This window comes from Bombina bombina, chromosome 3 (assembly GCF_027579735.1).
Source record: "Bombina bombina isolate aBomBom1 chromosome 3, aBomBom1.pri, whole genome shotgun sequence".
NCBI classification, from domain to species: Eukaryota; Metazoa; Chordata; class Amphibia; order Anura; family Bombinatoridae; genus Bombina; species Bombina bombina.
The window spans coordinates 1,196,606,815-1,196,626,794 of NC_069501.1; the positions used below are offsets into that span (position 1 = coordinate 1,196,606,815).

General features: G+C 36.8%; 1 protein-coding gene across 2 annotated transcripts in view; it reads left to right on the plus strand.

Moving 5' to 3' along the window:
• NOX4 (NADPH oxidase 4) overlaps nt 1-19,980 on the plus strand; it is a 719,402-nt gene that overhangs the window by 268,131 nt on the left and 431,291 nt on the right. The window lies entirely within an intron of this gene.

Sequence of the window (19,980 nt, forward strand, 5' to 3'; positions counted from 1 at the left end):
TAGGATACGCAATTTACGTAAGGGGATCTGCGGTATGGAAAAGTCGCGGCTGAAAAGTGAGCGTTAGACCCTATTTTGAGTGACTCCAAATACCGGCGGTAGCCTAAAACCAGCGTTAGGAGCCGTTAAACGCTGCTTTTCACGGCTAACACCAAACTCCAAATCTAGGCCATATTTTTCTGTGCAAAACTGGGGAATAGGTAATATAGGGATTATCTATCGATTTAAAATGTATGATTTATGCAGAAAAAAAACTTCTGTATCATACACTTTTTTGGTGTTATAAATAAAGGAACATTAAACACTAAATACATTTTAAAAACTTAGAATTGAGGGTATTGAGGGTATCCCCTGCCTCCCTCTAGTCATGGTTATCACTGCATTCCAGTGCTGACATAACTGCACTTGTGCTGCATCTCTCCTTAAAGGGACATTAAACCCAAAATGTTTCTTTCATGATTTAGGTAAAACATACAATTTAAACAACTTTCCAATTTTACTTCTATTATCAAATTTGCTTCATTCTCTTGGTATCATTTGTTGAAGTAGGATCAATGCACTACCGGTTTTTAACTGAGCACATGGGTGAGCCAATGACAATCGGTATATATATATATATATATATATATATATATATATATGCAGCCACCAACCAGCAGCTAGAACCTAGATTCTTTGCTGCTCTTGAGCCTACCTAGATAAACCTTTCAGCAAAGGATAACAAGAGAAGGAAGCAAATTAAATAATAGAAGTAAAATTGTATGCTCTGTCTAAATCATAAATGTCTTATTATGACTTTACTGTCCCTTTAAGATAGATGTAGTGAAACTTAGGTTCCAACATGGAAAATAAGTTCAGTCATTTGATGTTATCCTTGGTGGTTCAGAGCTGGATTTGGTTGTGTTGACAGCAAGAGCTTTACCTTAGTTGTTTTTGTATTAATAACCTATTAAAACAAGTGACCTCTCCCTGATTAAGTAGTAGAACATAGTAATGATGGCTTCATAATTGATGCCTATGTCTTTCAAAATGCTTCAAATTCCCTAAACCAACTATTTGATTTGCAGCATTTTATGGTTACAGAATTTGCCTTTTGGCTTCCTCAGGAAGTGTGAGAGAGCATGATTTTTGCACAAAAAAAGCAAGAGCTGTTTAATACTCTTTTAAAGCCCTGAATGTGTATCAGTGCATGAATAAGTAAAATCTCTGAATGACAATTAAGCTTTAAAGGCCTCTGATGGATCATTACACCATAAATATGTAGATGACCTTTCCAACATGGTTAATACCATAAAGAAGTTACAATACCCATGTGTGATGATGCTGTGCACATGCAGTATTATGAGGGTAAATCAATAAGTCTTAATTCTGTCATAGAAAGAAAATGCTTAGATACATGAAATACTGTTTCTGCTCAACTCACTTTTGCAAACGATGCTGAAAATTGTTTTGATGCCTTGAAAATAAAAAAAATGTTTGTTCTTTGCTGTCCAGTCACTTATGAACAGCTGTCATTGCTTTAGCAGACATGACAAATAAGTGCAAGGGACATTGTCTTGGTGGAACAGTTCTTTCTGACTCATATTGCCACATCTCTTCTCTTTCATTTCTTTCTGTACTTTTTCCAATCAGGTTTGCTTAGTAGGCACCAGTTATGGTCTTCCTATGCTGCAGAATGTCAATCATCGTCTGCCTATGCTGCAGAAACATGGATGTCATAACCTTGCCAGCCCATGCTTGGATGCAACATTTCTGAGGTGACAGAGAAACATGTTGCTTCACTGCTCTTGTCTGAGAATTGAAGTAGACAATCCATAGTGCTAAATTACCTATAGAAATGAGCAGAATTCCTTTGGTGTCTTGTCAGAAGTATCCTCTAGCTTGCAGTCAACATTGTTGGTAGCTGAAGATTTTCACATGTTCAAATCATCCACTAAAACTAACTATACAGGGCTCTTTGTTACACCACAGTGGATGGACTTAACTTTAAAACAGCCAACACCACTTTGTAACAATGAAGAAGAATATCCTAATGTGTCAACCATATCCTTATGGATTTTTGTTATAGAGTTAATTTTTTTCATCAAGTGTTTGATGATTGCATGACAGTCACTTTGGTATGCTTTCTGCAAATGTCTCAATAGTTCACAAAATGTCCTGTAAATGACACAAATCGGGCATGTGCAAACTCAAAATAATATAGAGCAATATCCTTACACTGCAGTAATGTGAACTTTATCTGTATTCAACTTTAGGAACAGTAGCCCAATGTTCGAAAAGAATACACTACATAAACAACAGCAAGGACAATTAAGCTGGGAAGAACCATTTAAGGAATATGAAACCCAAAAAATTATTTTGTGATTCAGACAAAGCAGATTCAGACAGAGCATACAGTTTACAAAAAGTTTACAGTTTACTTCTTTTATCAAATTTGCTTCATTCCCATAATATTCTGTGCTGAAGAGATACCTAGGTAGGCATCTGGAGCAGTAAGTGGCAGGAAATAGTGTTGCCATCTAGTGCTCTTTCAAAACTGCTGGCATGTAGTGCTCCAGAAATTGTCTGGCTCCTAATCATACGTCACTGCTTTTAAACCAAAGATACAAAGAGAACAAAGGAAATGGATACTAGAAGGAAATTAAAAAGCTGTTTAAAATCCCATGCTTTATTTGAATCATGAAAAAAATGGGTTTCATATCACTTTAAGAACTACCACCTACAGACAAAACATCATCTCTGTATTACTGGTGCAAATGAGTAAATTGGCCACATATATTACCCCAAAGGAGGTTAAAGTCTTGCTCGTTGTCGTACTGGCATAATGACAATTTTGTTTCTATGTTAATTACTCAAAGTGGGTAAAGACGTATTCTATGTATTACTGGGCAAAAGTGAGTAAATTCTTCTTATATATGACATTGGAATTTGAAAATACTGCTGACTATGGGCTAGATTACAAGTGGAGCGCTAATTAACGCTCCCGCTAGGGCGTTAGCTGCGCTAGAAGTTAGACTTTTTGCACATGTCAGTTTGCTCTCGTATTATGAGTTGAAAATAAACTGTTTTCGTTGTCGCGCTAACCCGACGAGTACAAAAAAAAAAATGAAGTTAGAAAATTGTGTTCACATTCACGTATTCCTCCAAAGAAGTCAATGAAGCAAAAAAGTGGGAAAACCCAACATCCTACTTGCGCGCTAACTTGATCGCATATTCTCATGTGCGAAAAACGGATATGAAAATATGAATATTGCACATTCCAATGTTCTTCACATAGTAGAATATGTTTTATTTATTCATAAATACATATTTCTATATACTGTATACCTGATCGTATTTTGGTACAATATATATATATATATATATATATATATATATATATAGTAACAAAGGAAAATCACCAGCGCTAAAGTCCAATATAAATACCAAACTTCCTCTAGTTAAGTTTAGGAAGGTACAAATATGTCCTAAATAGTTAGGTACATTTGCATAAATAAAAATATATATTCAAAAACAAATATTAGAAATTAGCTATTGAAGGAAATAGGAAGTTGTGCCGCTAAACATATGATACAATGTACCCCTTACACTGTTGAGTAAAATTATAAATTAAAGAGAAAAAAAACTAATTCAGTGCACGGATACAGTTTCTCAATAGAATGAATATAGATATCCAAAATGGTGCAATCTTGTATGGAGGACACCCCTTTCACCAAATTCCAAGTGCAGAGTGGCAACTAAATATATAAAAACCTGCTTACCAGATATCACCTCAATCTTATGAGGTAAGAGTAAGGCTCTACGTCCAGGGAGAGGAATCTGTATCCACCTTTCCTTATGTGTGCAGAGTTGTCCTGTAGAGATTAAATCAAATGGATTCCTCGCAATATTTCTAGAAATTAGGTCAAATGTAAGCAGAAAACAAAAAATCACGTAGCGTGATACTGTATATACTGATTGGGGTTTATTAAGTGACAAATGTGAACTTACAAATTTAAACCTCAATGCATAATAAGGTAAGCTTAAAAACACATAGGGGCATATTTATCAAGCTCCGAATGGAGCTTGATGCCCTGTGTTTATGGCGAGCCTGCAGGCTCGCCAGAAACAGCAGTTATGAAGCAGCGGTCACAAAGACCGCTGCTCCATAACCTGTCCGCCTGCTCTGAGCAGGCGGACAGACATCGCCGGAAATCAACCCGATCGAGTACGATCGGGTTGATTGACACCCCCCCTGCTGGCGGCCTATTGGCTGCGAGTCTGCAGGGGGCGGCGTTGCACCAGCAGCTCTTATGAGCTGCTGGTGCAATGCTGAATACGGCAAGCGTATTGCTCGCCGTATTCAGCGAGGTCTATCGGACCTGATCCGCACTGTCAGATCAGGTCCGACAGACCTTGATGACTTGGGGCCATAGTATTCATTAACATCTTCATACGGAAGGTAGCTGTAATATAACACTGCTCCTCCTGTAGGTAATGCAGCCCGTATGTTTAAAACAAGTCTTCAAACTTAATAAATATTTCTAAAAACATTAAGACACATACATATACATTGCTAAAGATGTATTTCTATGTATATATACACTCACCAGCCACTTTATTAGGTACACCTTTTCAATTGCTTGGTAACACAAATTGCAAATCAGCCAATCACATGGCAGTAACTTGCTGCCATGTGATTTGAAGTTCAAACTGAAGTTCAAACCAAGCATCAGAATGGGGAAGAAAAGGGCTTTAAGTGACTTTGGCATGGTTGTTGGTGCCTGACGGGCTGTATTTTAAAAACTGCTGATCTACTAAGATGTTCACGCACAACCATATTTAGGGTTTACAGAGAATGGTCCGAAAAAGAGAAAATATCCAGTAAATGGCAGTTGTGTAGAAGACAATGCCTTGTTAATGTCAGAGGTCAGAGGAGAATGGGCAGACTGGTTCGAGAAGATAGAAAGGCAACAGAAACTCAAATAACCACTCGTTACAACCGAGGTATGCAGAATACTATCTCTGAATGCACAACACGTTGAACCTTGAAGCAGATAGGCTAGAGCAGCAGAAGACCACACCGGGTGCCAATCCTGTCAGCTAAAAACAGGAAACTGAGGCTACAATTCACACAGGCTCACCAAAATTGGACAATAGAAGATTGCAAAAATGTTACCTGGTCTGATGAGTCTCGATTTCAGCTGCGGCATTCAGATGGTAGGGTCAGAATTTGGAGTAAACAACATGAAAGCATTGATCCATCCTGCCTTATATCAACGGTTCAAGCTGGTGGTGGTGGTCTAATAGTGTGGGGGATATTTTCTTGGCATACTTTGGGGCCCTTAGTACCAATTGAGCATTGTTTAAACACCAAGGTCTACCTGAGTATCAGTTAGACCTCTGTCAGCTAGGTAGCCATTGTAGACCAGACTGTAACAGCTTTCCCTCTTTCCTATTGTTACTAGGGTTGCCAGGTGTTCAGTATTGAACCGAACAGTCAAGAGTTTTAGTCGGCTGTCCAGGAAAATCTTCACAAGGATACTGGACACTTAAAGGGACAGTAAAATCATAATTAGACATTCATGATTCAGACAGAGGAAGTGATTTTAAATAACTTTCCATTTTACTTCTATTATTTAATTTGCTTCCTTCTCATGTTATCCTTTGTTAAAGGGTTTATCTAGGCAAGCTCAGGAGCAGCAAATCACTTGGGTGCTAGCTGCTGATTGGTGGCTGTATATATATATATATATATATATATATATATATATATATATAGATTGTCATGGGCTTACCATTGTTTTCAGTTATCAACCAATAGTGATCATTCAACAAATGATACCAAGAGAATGAAGCAAATTTGATAAACTGGGAAGTTGTTTAAAATTGTATTTTCTACCTAAATCATGAAAGAAAATTTTGGGTTTCATGTCCCTTTAAATTTCCATTTTTTTTAAAAAAAATTTTAAAGCCCATGGGTGTTAGTTAAATGTAAAAGCCTTCCCAAGCCTCAATCGTTCTTAATATGGAGCAGAAAGAAATGAGTGACAGTGAAGCAGGTTGATTTGGGTCCTGAAATGGGATTTAGAGTAACCATTGAATGGACTAATTTTGAACAGCTAACCAGCTGCCTCAGCGTGTATTGATTTGAGACATTTGGGGTTGCGTCTTTTGAGGTTTTCTATTTTGTAGAAAATGTTTGTTTTCTGCAGCATTTAGTTTGCTTGGTGTCATGTTGCTATACATTTCTTTATTTTAATGCAGCTACTGTTATGCCATTTCAATACTTTATTTTTTATTTTAATGTTCTGGTTCCCATTTTGTTTTTGCTATAGTGATGCAATTCTCCTTAATATGCAGTCGTGTTTTCTTTATATTCTTGACACAGTACATCTGAGAGTATCCCGTATATATTGCTGTGAATGTATAACAGTGTTGTAGTGACTGTTGCATTACTAATGGATATTATAGACTGATGCAATTACCTCCCCCAAATATATAATAATCCATGGCAACTGATATTAATAATATATTTTGTTCAGGAACTTTCACCTTGACAGAAAATCAGTTTATTTATTAATACAGTTATTTTTATTATTATTCTTTATTTATAAAGTGCCAACAGATTCTTCAGCGCTGTCCAGGGGATGGGCTGGAGTATATTTGTTGATAAGTGAGGACAGGCAGGGGGGGCTGCATTGGTAAGGGCTTTGTAGGTCAAAGTAAGAATTTTAAATGTAATTCTGCTGTGAATGAGGAGCCAGTGAAGGGACTCACAGAGGGGTGCAGCAGATACAGAGCGTCGGGAGAGGTGGATTTGTCTAGCAGAGGCATTTAGGATGGATTAAAGGGGGGAGAGGCGGGAGAGAGGAAGGCCAGTTAGTAGGTTATTACAGTAGTCAACCCGGGAAATTACTAGAGAATGGATTAGCTGTTTAGTTTCTTGCACTCACCAAGGTTACTAACGATCTTCTTTCTGCTAAAAACAATGGCCACTATTCTATACTTATCTTACTTGACCTGTCTGCTGCATTTGACACTGTTGACCATCCCCTCCTCCTACGGACTCTCAGCTCCCTTGGACTCTGTGGCATTTCCCTCTCCTGGATCCACTCTTATCTCTCTAATAGGTCCTTTTCTGTCTCATTTGCTGGCGACTCCTCCTCTCTATTGCCTCTGTCTGTTGAAGTACCTCAAGACTCTGTTCTAGGCCCTCTACTCTTCTCTATTTATACTTCCTCACTGGGTAAACTTATCAGTAGCTATGGCTTCAACTATCACCTCTATGCTGATGATACTCAGATCTACCTATCCACCCCTGCACTCTCTCCTTCTGTCCTTTCCCACATCAGGGACTGCTTATCTGGCCTCTCACCACCTAAAAATCAACATGTCCAAGACTGAGCTTCTTCTAATCCCCCCATCTAATTCTACTCCAGTTTCTAACTTTACTATCACTGTTGGCGACACCACTATCTCCCCATCACCCCAAGTCTGCTTCCTAGGAGTTACACTTGACTCCAATCTGTCCTTCATACCCCACATCCAATCGCTCTCTTCATCATGTCACAGCCACCTACACAATATCTCCAAAATTCTTCCTTTTCTGAGTGCTGAAACTACTAAATAGCTAATCAATTCCCTAGTAATTTCCCGGCTTAACTACTGTAACAACCTACTAACTGGCCTTCCTCTCTCCCGCCCCCCCCCCCCTTCAAATTATCCTAAATGCCTCTGCTAGGCTAATCCACCTCTCCCAACGCTCTGTATCCGCTGCACCAATCTGTGAGTCCTGTCACTGGCTCCCGATTCACAGCAGAATTAAATTCAAAATTCTGACTCTGACCTACAAAGCCCTTACCAATGCAGACCCCCCCCATACCTGTCCTCACTCATCAAGAAATATACTCCAGCCCGACCCCTAAGATCCAACAACGATCTACTCCTTGCCTCTTCTATCATCACATCCTCTCATGCTAGACTACAGGACTTCTCTAGTGCGGCACCAACCCTCTGGAACGCACTTCCTCGAGCTGTCAGACTTTCCTCCAACCTCTCCTCCTTTAAACGCTCCCTAAAGACCTTCTTGTTCAGGCCTGTCACCAAATCAGCAACTAATGAATTCCACTTGCTTAATAGTTGCCCTCATCTAACTCCACACTAACATCATTCCCACCTTTGCTGTCCCCATCTCCTGTTTCTCACCCTCCTACCCATTTAGATTGTAAGTTCACATGGGAACAGGGCTCCCAATTCCCCCTGTATTTGTTTGTTAAATTTTGTCTAGTGTTTCATATTGTACTGTCCTTTTACCTTTGTTACCCATGGACAGCGCTGTGGAATATGTTGGCGCTTTATAAATAAAGAATAATAATAATAATAAGTGGATCGTCGGGGGTTAGTGTTAGGTTTTTTTAAGTATTTTTTGGGTGGTTTTTTTTAGATTAGGGTTTGGGCAATGTAAAAGAACTAAATGCCCTTTTAAGTGCAATGCCCATACAAATGCCCTTTTCAGGGCAATGGTTAGCTTAGGTTATTTTAGATACATTTTTTATTTAGGAGGGTTGGTTGGGTCGTGGGTTTTACTGTTGGGGGGTGTTTGTATTTTTTTTACATGTAAAAGAGCTGATATCTTTGGGGCAATGCCCCACAAAAGGCCCTTTTAAGGGCCATTGGTAGTTTATTGTAGGCTAGGGGTTTTTTTATATTTGGGGGGGGAGTAGTGTTAGGATTTGTTAATGTGTAGTTTAGTTTTATTTAATTGGTAGTTAGTTTAATTTTAGTTTAATAATTATAATAGTTTAATTGCTGGTTTAATTTTTTTTTAAAATTTTACAGACAAGTTTTAATTTAATTTAAGATAGGGAAATTGTAATTTTAATATAAAGTTAGGGGGTTGTTAGGTTTAGGGGTAATAGTTCATTTTAGTATATTCCGTTGTGGGGGCTTTCAGTTTAGGGGTTAATAGTTTATTTTAGTTTATTTCATTGTGGGGGGCTTGCGGTTTAGGGGTTAATAGGTTTATTATAGCGGCAGTGTGGGCGGACGGCAGCTTAGGGGTTAATAATATTTAGATAGTGTTTGCGATGCAGGAGGGCAGCGGTTTAGGGGTTAATAGGTTTATTATAGTGGCGATGATGTCGGGGAGTGGGGGAATAGGGGTTAATACATTTTATTAGTGGCGGTGATGTTGGGAGCAGCAGATTAGGGTTAATAAATGTATTATAGTGTTTGCAATGCCGGGAGGGCCTCGGTTTAGGGGTTAATAGGTAGTTTATGGGTGTTAGTGTACTTTTTATCACTTTAGTTAGGAGTTTTATGCTACAGCTTTGTAGCGTAAAACTCATAACTGCTGACTATAGATGGCGTTACAGATCTTGTCATTTTAGGCTGTAACACTCGCTTTTTAGCCAGAACGCAAAACTTGTAATACCGGCGCTATGGGAATCTCCCATGATAAAACGTCATTTTTTCGAGTGCGGTACTGATGTTGCGTTACAGGCTAAAAGGTGTGTGGTACAGCTATACCGACAAGACTTGTAATGGCTGCAGTGCTGTTTTAACGTTGAAAATGCCATATTTTCAGCATTACGAGCCGCAACACAAAACTCGTAATCTAGGTGATTGTGATTAACCCCTAATCCGCCATTCACATTGCAATCTACCTAAATTAGGGGGTGTTAGGTTAGGGGGCTTAGTGATAAGAGTGATATTTTGTGTTGTGGGGGTTAGCTGTTTAGGGGTTAATAGTGTAATTAGGTAGTTGGCGTTGTTGGGGGTTTAGGGGTTAATATTTTAATTATCTTATTTGCGTTGTCGGTGAATGGGGGATTAGGGGTTAATCAATTTATTAGGTAGATTGGTTTAATGGTTAATAACTGTATGAGGTAGATTGCGATGTGGGGGGTTGGCAGATTAGGGGTTAATTAATACTTTTGTTAGTAGTTGCGATATGGGTGGATGAGGTTTTAGAGGTTAATACACTTTATTATTAGTTGCGATGTGGGGGGATGGCGGATATAGGGGTTTTGACGTGTCAGGTTTATTTTTGGAAGACGGGTTAGACTTTTACGGGCGATTTTAACTTTATTTGTTTTATTACTTAGGGGTCGGCAGATTATATACTGCCGTAAATCACTGGCGACTCCAGAAAAGTCTATTTCCGCACATTTCTGAACATCGGCAGTTTATCCGACTTATGGCAGTTTATCATCTGACGGCGCCGTATATGTGATTCACCCGATGTGTGAAGTGAACTTACGGGCGACGCAGGTTTAGCAGTTACGCTGAAACCTACGCCGCATTTGTAATCTCGCCCCTAGAGTTTATAATGATATTAGGTAAAAAAAGATAACGCATGATCTATTTTTTGTAACATACACATAAATACATTTTAATATTTTAATAGAACTTACTATTAGACATGTTGACAGTCAAATATTTTTTGTTTAGGATAAATCATTCAACATGAAAAAAAAGTGTTTTGTCCAAAACTAGTTCAAGTGGCTCATTCAATTAATATGGATTTTGACAATATTATTTGTTTGTTGACGTTAATGCGTTAACCCTTTATTTCCTATGGTAATGTCTTTTGGGGAAACTGAACAGCAGTTTAAACAAACCTGCACAAGAAAGAGCAATGTTTTAAATGTATTTATTTTTGAATAGTGCAAATTTGAACTTCTGAAACCTTTCCCACCTGAATCATGTAAAGCAGAGTAGCCTTTCTCACCCTTATATTAATACTTTTAATGGCATGATTGAAGGAGCTGATTTTTTTTTACTTCACTATCATTGGTTCCTTTCTTTGTTTATTTGTTAAGGGGACCACTTGTTTTTTGTTTTGAAATAAATGCAAAGAATATAGAGAAATGTGTGTTTTTTTTATTCCTCCAGCAGGTCTGCTTAAAATCTATAGAAATACAATGTCATACTATTAAAGGGGATTGAAAGGTCAAACAATAAATGTGCATGGGTACATTTTCATGTACAAAAATGCGTCTAGTAAAAGTTATTGCTGTTTTTTTTCTGAGGCATACTCGCATATCCTGTGAGCGCCTGTACACCAGTATTCAATGCCTGTTTAGAGAGACTGCAGTGGCTTGTATGACACAAATTATGTCTTCAGTACTGGTGCACGGACCCTCACAGAATATGTGCATATGCCTCAAGTAATACATTTTACTAGAAGCATTTTTTGCTAATGAAAGTATATTGCAAAAATGCTTCTATTTCACACTGAAATGCACCCATGCAATTTAATTTTTTACCTTTCTATCCCTTTAACCCCTTAACGACCAGCGGCGTACCCATTACGACGCTGATCGTTATGCCCTTAAGAAACAGTGTTGTACCTTGTACGCCGCTGCTGTCCTGTGCCTCTCTCTGCCGCGATCTTGCTAAAAGTAGGTCGGTTGTGCTATTTCTGCATGCCCCATGAGTGTGACAGTGCAGAAATAGACAGACAGAGTTACTGATGCCACCATTGGACAGTGGTGGTGCCAATCTTTGGTGGGTGGGGTAAGGAGGAATGTGGATGGGCAGCCCATTGCTGGAGGGAACAGGAAGTGGGCGGTAGCAGGTGGGCCAGCTATGCTGCTATGGAAAAAAAGTTCTGACGCAGTGAGTGGGAAGGAGGGAGGAGGGAGAGGGGTCTTCTATATTGGAAAAGTGGATACGAGGGTGGGAAAGTGATCTGGGAGGGGTTAGAGTAAAGAGGGGGGTCAGCTACACTACAGAAAAAAAAGTTTAAAAAAAAAAAAAAGAAATAAAAATTATAGCAAACTGGGTACTTGCAGACCGCTGGATGGCGTCTAATAGCTAGAGGAGGGAGGTTTAGAGGGCTGTTTGGGGGGATCAGTGAGGTTGGGGGGTAAGGGGGGACCCTACACTCCAGAAAATAGAAAAAATATATATTTTATTAAAAAAAAGCCTAATATTTTCATATTAGCAGATTTTGTGCCCGTACTTAAAATGGAGGTTACCATTTGGGGGTGGGGGAGGGAAGAGAGATGTTTGAGAGGGGTCTGGTAGGGATCAGGGGGTGGGAAGTTTCAGGTGGGAGGGTAATCTCTACATTAAAACTAAAATTAACCTTACAAGTTACCTGATTAACCCCTTCACTGCTGGGAATAATAAATGTGTAGTGCACAGCTTCAATTAATAGCCTTCTAATACCAAAAAGCAATGGCAAAGCTATTTCTGAACAAACAGGATCCCAGAGAAGCTTTTGCAACCATTTGTGCCATGATTGCACAATATATTTGTAAATAATTTCAGTAAGAAAGCTAAAGTTTGTGGAAAAAATTAACAATTTTTTTTATTATTTGATCGCATTTGGCAGTGAAATGGTCACATGAAATATATCAAAATGGGCCTAGATCAATACTTTAGGTTGTCTACTAAAAATATATATATATATAGTTTTGATAGGTAAATATAAAAAAGGCTCTATTTCTGTTTAAATGTAGTGATGGCAAAAATGCTAAAAATGCTCTGGTCTTTTGGGTAAGTTTTAGTCTTAAAGGGACAGTTCACCCAAAAACTTTCTCCCCTTTAAATTATTCCCAATGATCCTTTTTACCTGCTAAAGTGTATTAAATTGGTTGCAAGTAGCTCCTTTACTCATATTTCAGCATTTGAAATAGCTGATTTAGCTTGTGGTTTCCCAACCTATACTCAAAGTTTTGATACTGGCGTATATGCTATTGACAAGCCTAAGTAAACACAGCCAGCAGAAGAGATTACACCCTCAGTGGGGGCATGATAGTTAAGTAATAAAATGATAATTTTCCATTGTTCTCTCTATGTATTGAGCTTTGGTGTTCCAGACAAATATAAGATAAGGAAGCAAGTCTGTGTACATGAAAGTGATAACATAATGAAATCTGATATTACCTGAAGCTCAACCCATTGTAATAGGCTGTGGTTTCAAAGCACAAAACCAGCTACTTCAGATACACAAATAAACCCGAAAATGCAATTTCTCAAATATTTTATACTCTGCATTTGGTATAACAAGTCATTTAAAATACATTTATGGAAAAACAATTTTACAGTGTACTGTCCCTTTAAATGCCTGGTCCTTAAGGGGTTAAATCAGGCTTATTATTGATCATTCACATAAACTAACAAGGTAAACACCTTGCAGCCGATTATAATAAATTTGCCAATCTAGACAGGATATTCCACACTGGCACTTGCTGGGGAACCCCTTATGGAACTGTATACAAAAGGGGGGATGTTCCTGCGAGTGGCAAGATGTAACCCATAAAAATAATGAGAGTTCTCAGCTAGGAAAAAGTTTGCAATGGAGGATGAAGTAAACAGGGAAAACCCAGCATATGTTTAAACTTTAAAATTGTTTAACATTGTTAACATTACACCTAATATAAATCACATTACGCTTTTTGAGTATTTTGTTGCAACTTCGTCACCTTTTAATTTGCAAGGGCAAAAAATTGAGATCTGTAGGGCGAAAATGTTTACAGAATTACACAGGTATTTGAGAGACAATTTCATATACACCCGTGTTTAGCCCATTTTAGGAAAAAACAAATTACGCTTTGTATTTTGTACCTATAAGTTACATTTATTTGTATTTTTTGCACATCCAGTGTACTTGAATTTCAATTTATAATGCGCATATTTAATGTGATTTATTCCTGTATAACTTGCATACACATTTTGGGCTAGATTACAAGTGGAGCACAAACAATTTTGCAAGGGTTTTCCTGGTCATTTGCGATAATTTTTATTTATGCTGATATTACAAGATATTACCCACTACTTGCCTTCTTTGGAGGGGCCTATCCAGGCCTGAGTCTACAGACAAGACTAGGCACAGTTATATTGTTAGTATAAAGTGGATTGTTTTGCAGTTGTCTTCTTTGAAAGGGACACTGAACCCCATTTTTTTCTTTAATGATTTAGATAGAGCATCCAATTTTAAGCAGCTTTTTAATTTACTCCTATTATCAATTTTTCTTAATTCTCTTGCTATCTTTATTTGAAAAGCAATAATGTAAGTTTAGAAGCCGACCCATTTTTGGTTCACAACCTTGTGCTTGCTGATTGGTGGATAAATGCACACACCAATAAACAAGTGCTATCCAGTGTTCTGAAACAAAAAATGGCTGGCTCCTTAGCTTAGATGCCTTCTTTTTCAAATAAAGATAACAAGAGAGCGAAGAGAAATTGATAATAGGAGTAAATTAGAAAGTTGCTTAAAATTGCACGCTCTATCTGAATCATGAAAGACAAAAATTTGGGTTTAGTATCCCTTTAAAACCAATTATGGAAATATATGTAATAAAGTTTAGCCTTGGGAAGTAAGCAAATTACACAAAATGGTAGCAAGAAATTGCAACGTTGTTTCATTATGCATGACTGAACATTTTATATTAAAATCTCAAGGTGTTTAAACTATAGTTAGGTAAGGATAATTACAATGTCTGCAGGATACTCCAGACTAGTAATTTTAATATAGTTGTGCTGACCAAAAGTAGCTTAATGTGTAAACAAATGTCTTATGTAAAAACCTCTATATAGGAAGTATATAAAAACTTAATTTATTCTACAAAGTGTGTACAATCAAATAAAATTTGAAACAATAATACAAGTATAAAATGCTAAATTACAAAATACTGTGCACAGTATAAAAACTGTCTAGTGATCACATCAATATCACAAAGTTAAAAACATCAATCATAAACCCATATCTATCTGGGCATTAAATAAAATTAGTGTAACATCAATTAAAAACAGAAATAAAAATCCATTTGTTGAAAAGCACAAAAGAGCAGTCTTTAGTTGATTAATTGTGCAACAGTCTTTGCTGATATTTACCAGACGTGTCTTTTGAAAGAAATATGCAGTAGTTAGATGAAGCTGTAAAGCAGGCTTGTCTTTGGCAAACAATTTGCAGTGGTTAGTAGAAGCTGTAAAAGCTGCAACACATGGGCGAAAAGAAGGAAAGGGATATCCTTATAGGCATATATATTTTAAAATGGCAAGGTGCACATTTATACTTACACCGATTGCCGTTTGCTGTTCTCCTGGGGGTTAAACCGGACCTCCAAATCTTCCTTCGTATGCTTGAAGCTTTCTTTCAAATGGTGCCGCTTCACAAGTGAGTTCAATGAACTCTCACAGCATCAATGTGCTACACCTACGGAAGCCCAAGTATCTCAAAAATAGAGCAACGCATTTCGGCTGTAACACAGCCTTTGTCAAGCTGAATGTAGATGTTGTGTAAAGACTGTGCTTATATACCTCAGATTTAAAGCGGCATACACATTTGAAGACAGACTTTATAGTAAATAGATGCATAATAATAGAACCAGATCTAATCTTTCTATGTATTCAAACCTGATATGTGAATCCATCACAATCAATAAATAGTATTCACTCCTAATATGTATAATATATAATATATAGAGCCAATACATCAAGAACCTCCCCTGGCACAGATTAAACCTAATCCCAGATCTAGACTCTGCAGTTGAATTCTTTCAGTCTGAACTCCTACAAGTTTGGAATTTACATGCACCGCTGCGTAAGGTGAGAGTAAAAGGAGCACACTTGAATTGGATCACAGCTGACCTCATTCAAATGTACCAATTTCGGGATTCATTGTGGTCAAAGTTCAAGCATACTGGCTCTATGAATGATCACTGTGTATATATAAATTGGCGAAATATATGTACTAAACAAACAAAATTGGCTAAGGCGCAATATTTCTGTGAAAATCTGAACAATTATATATGTAACCCTAGAAAGTTTTGGAAACTCATAAATAACTTACAAAATCCACCAATCCACTCCCAACCCTCCACTGTAAATGTGGATAACCAAAACTTGCAACTCCCCTTAGAAGTAGCAAATGCCTTTAACAATTATTTTGTAGGATGCTCCACCACCCTGATTGACAAACTAATAAATGGCACACATCCTGAAGCTACAAATGTGGATCAGGCCCCACTAAAACAGCAAAGACCCAATATAGAAAGTTCAATTTTAGACCTGTACCCTTCAATGTCATTAAGAAACACCTCGATAATCTAAAAATGAAAAACCAGTCAGGACCTGATCAAATCCCAGCAATGCTGTTGAAGCTCAGTGCGCCGGCAATTGCTAAGCCTGTTGCAACCCTAATTAACGAATCCTTGGTGTCTGGATACATACCCAAACTCTGGAAAACTGCAAGAGTAGTGCCTATTCATAAAAGTGGGGAGTTAACCTTGGTTTCTAACTATCGTCCTATATCACTGCTCCCTGTATTGTCAAAAATCCTAGAAAAATGCGTCCATACGCAATTATGCGAGTATTATCAACTTTCTAACTATCTGACCCCTGATCAATCAGGTTTCAGACCAAATCACTCCACTACAACTGCCCTCCTAAAAGTTTGCAACGACATCCAAACTGCCATGGAACAAGGAGACCTAACTGGAGCTATTTTCCTTGATTTTGCAAAGGCTTTTGACACAGTGGACCATGACCTACTACTTCTCAAACTAAAAATCTCTGGTATTGCTGATCACCCGTTAACCTGGTTTAAATCATATGTATTGGATCGATCACAATATGTCTCTGTCTCTAACAGTGACTCCATCCCTCTCCCAGTCACGTGTGGTGTTCCCCAAGGTTCCATTCTCGGCCCCCTACTATTCACATTATTTATAAATGATTTGCCTAATGTCTGCAAATCCTCAACTGTACACATGTACGCAGACGACACGGTAATCTATGCAAACAAATCTGATCTGCTGCAGCTTGAAACAGTGCTCCAAGACCAGTTCACAGAGGTAGAAAAGTGGATCTCAAAAAACAAACTCTTCCTAAACACTGACAAAACGGTCACAATGATCTTTGGAACGGGACCTAAAATACATTAATTACAAAATTCCCATCTTCGCATCAAAACAAAATCCAATTGCACGCTGACCGCAGTCCACTCTTTTAAATACTTAGGTATGTTGTTAGCCCCCAATCTATCTTTTGGACTCCACATAGAAAAAGTTACCTCTAAACTTTATCCAAAACTAGGTGCCCTGTACAGAAACAAATCTTACCTCAGCCCTACAGTAAAGGAAAAGATTGTACAGCAAATGCTGATGCCTATCTTGGATTATGGGGACATAGTATATGCACCTGCTCCGCAAACTCACCTTAATAAACTAAATACGTTATATAACTCGCTCTGCCGCTTTGTGCTACAATGTAACTACAGGACCCACCATTGTGACATGCTAAAAGAACTAAACTGGTTGTCGCTGGAATCCAGACACACCCTCCATCTTTCCTGCCTTGTCTTTAAGAGCCTTTCTGGGAAGCTCCCACCCTACCTGAGCAGAATGCTCTCCCCTGCTATTCCCACCTCCTATAACCTCCGATCCAATAACAGCACATTATTTAGCTTGCCTCAATACAAAAAGCAGCTCGATCCTCCTTTTCCTACAGAGCGCCACAATTATGGAATGACCTCCCTCACACTTTAAAAACTTCCCCAAGCCTAAAATCCTTTAAGAGATCCCTCTATACATATCTCAAAACAGAATGCTCCTGTCATGGTTGATTAAATATTTCATACCTGCTCTATGTTAAATGTTTGCATATAATGTGTATTTTTATTATTGTTTTTGTATTTTATTGTACCCTATTGTATCAATGCAATGTTTTGTGATATTTTATAAATAAATAAATACATAAGCCTTTGTACATAAATGTTTTTTTATATATACATTTTTTGTATTTAAAAGCCAAAATAATTTGTACTTGAAGGGGAATCTCCATAATTCTATTGAGGAATAATTCATGAAATTTCAGAGTTTGTGGATGCAAGGATTCAATGAATTTAATTTGATTTATTTTTATTTATATTTATTTATATTTACTCTCATCTAAGTATAATTATATTTATATACACTCAATTAATTCCTACAATTATAAGGATCAATTGATAGGCTTTTTTTTTTTTTTAGTCTTATTTTTCGTCTTATTTCTACAGATCTTGGAGAGGATATTTAAGCATAACCTTATAGATATGAATTTTAATTTTAATTTTGATTACAATCTTGAAATCTCAGAATTTCAAAATTTTTAAATTCCAAAACTTTAAAATTCCAAAATTCAGAATCCAAAATTTTGAATTCTGTAAAATAGATCTTCAAAAAAAAATCTTTAGACCATTTTGAGTATAACCTAAGTTTGTTAAAGGCAATTACCCATATTTTAATATGATTATGTTTTAGAACCATGAAGATAATAAGTGGGGGATTATTTCTTCTATTGAATCAGTACCTATGGGATTCAACTTTAACCCTATTCTAACTATGTACAATGATATTTCGGACATAGTATGGTAGTATAATTTCATTTTAAATGACAGTTTAAATCTAATTCCAGATTAAGGCCTCGGGGGGTCAGGGTACCTAGTTGGAAAATCCATTTTCCTTCTCTTTCAATATTTCAATATGTGGGTCACCTCCCCTCTAGTGATTTGAGATCTTAGCTATTCCCATAAAATTGAAATTTTTAAGATTTGCATTATTGCATATTGCAAAATGCTTAGGGACTGGAAGATCTTTGTTTCTTTCTTTATCATGATGCTCAATGGAAAGGATATCCCTGTCCTTCTTTTACCCCATGTGTTGCAGCTTTTACAGCTTCTACTAACCACTGCAAATTGTTTGCCAAAGACAAGCCTGCTTTACAGCTTCATATAACTACTGCATATTTCTTTCAAAAGACAAGTCTGGTAAATATCAGCAAAGACTGTTGCACAATTAATCAACTAAAGACTGCTCTTTTGTGCTTTTGTGCTTTTCAACAATTGGATTTTTATTTCTGTTTTTAATTGATACTACACTAATTTCATTTAATGCCCAGATAGATATGGGTTTATGCTTGATGTTTTTAACTTTGTGATATTGATGTGATCACTAGTAGGGATGGGCTAATGTGTAAATTTTCGAATTTCGGATGTTAGAACGAATGTTATTACCGAAATTCGAATTATAAATCCAAATGTTGATAAGAACGAATGTTCTTAAAAATTCTATAATCGAATACTATTTACAGTTTTCGAATGTCACTTTCGAATTCGAATGTTTATAATTATATCAAATGTCCACATTCGAAATTTTGAATTTAACATTCTATTTAACAAATACTATTCAGAAGTTCAATAGTTCATGTGGTAGGGAGGGAATCTAGTAAATTGATACATAATAGATACAAATATATCATTTCAAATGTTTCTATATAGAATATTGCATAATTCGAATATTACATTTAAAGAAAGCATTAGAAATACTATTACAAACATATAAATTCGAATTTTTCAAATTCGAATATTGCATAATTCGAATATTACATTTAAAGAAAGCATTAGAAATACTATTACAAATCTAAATTCTAATTTTTCGAAAAGAATATTTTCGAATGTAATCATAAAATTTGAAAACCGAACATTCAAAAATCGAATGTTAGAATGTTATGTATACATTCGAAATTTGATTCGAAAAAACAAATGTGTTAAAATTTGTGCCGTTTTTCGAATGTTGCAAAACATTCACCCATCCCTAATCACTAGACAGTGTTTATACTGTGCACAGTATTTTGTAATTTAGCATTTTATACTTTATTGTTTCAAATTTTATTCGATTGTACACACTTTGTAAAATAAATTAAGTTTTTATATACTTCCATCCTATATAGAGGTTTTTAAATGAGCCATTTGTTTACACATTAAGCTACTTTTGGTCAGCGCAACTGCATTAAAATTACTACTCTGGAGTATCCTGCAGACATTGTAATTATCCTTACCTAGCTATTCTTAAGGTTGTGGGGAAACCTTTATATTTACAGCTGCTTTGTGTAATTGTCTCAGCCCTTAAGCATTAATCCAATTACCATAGTTTAAACTATAGTTACCTGGTCACAGGATGGTCACTGCAGTTTATCAACTCTCAACAATTTTTTTTTTTATAATTA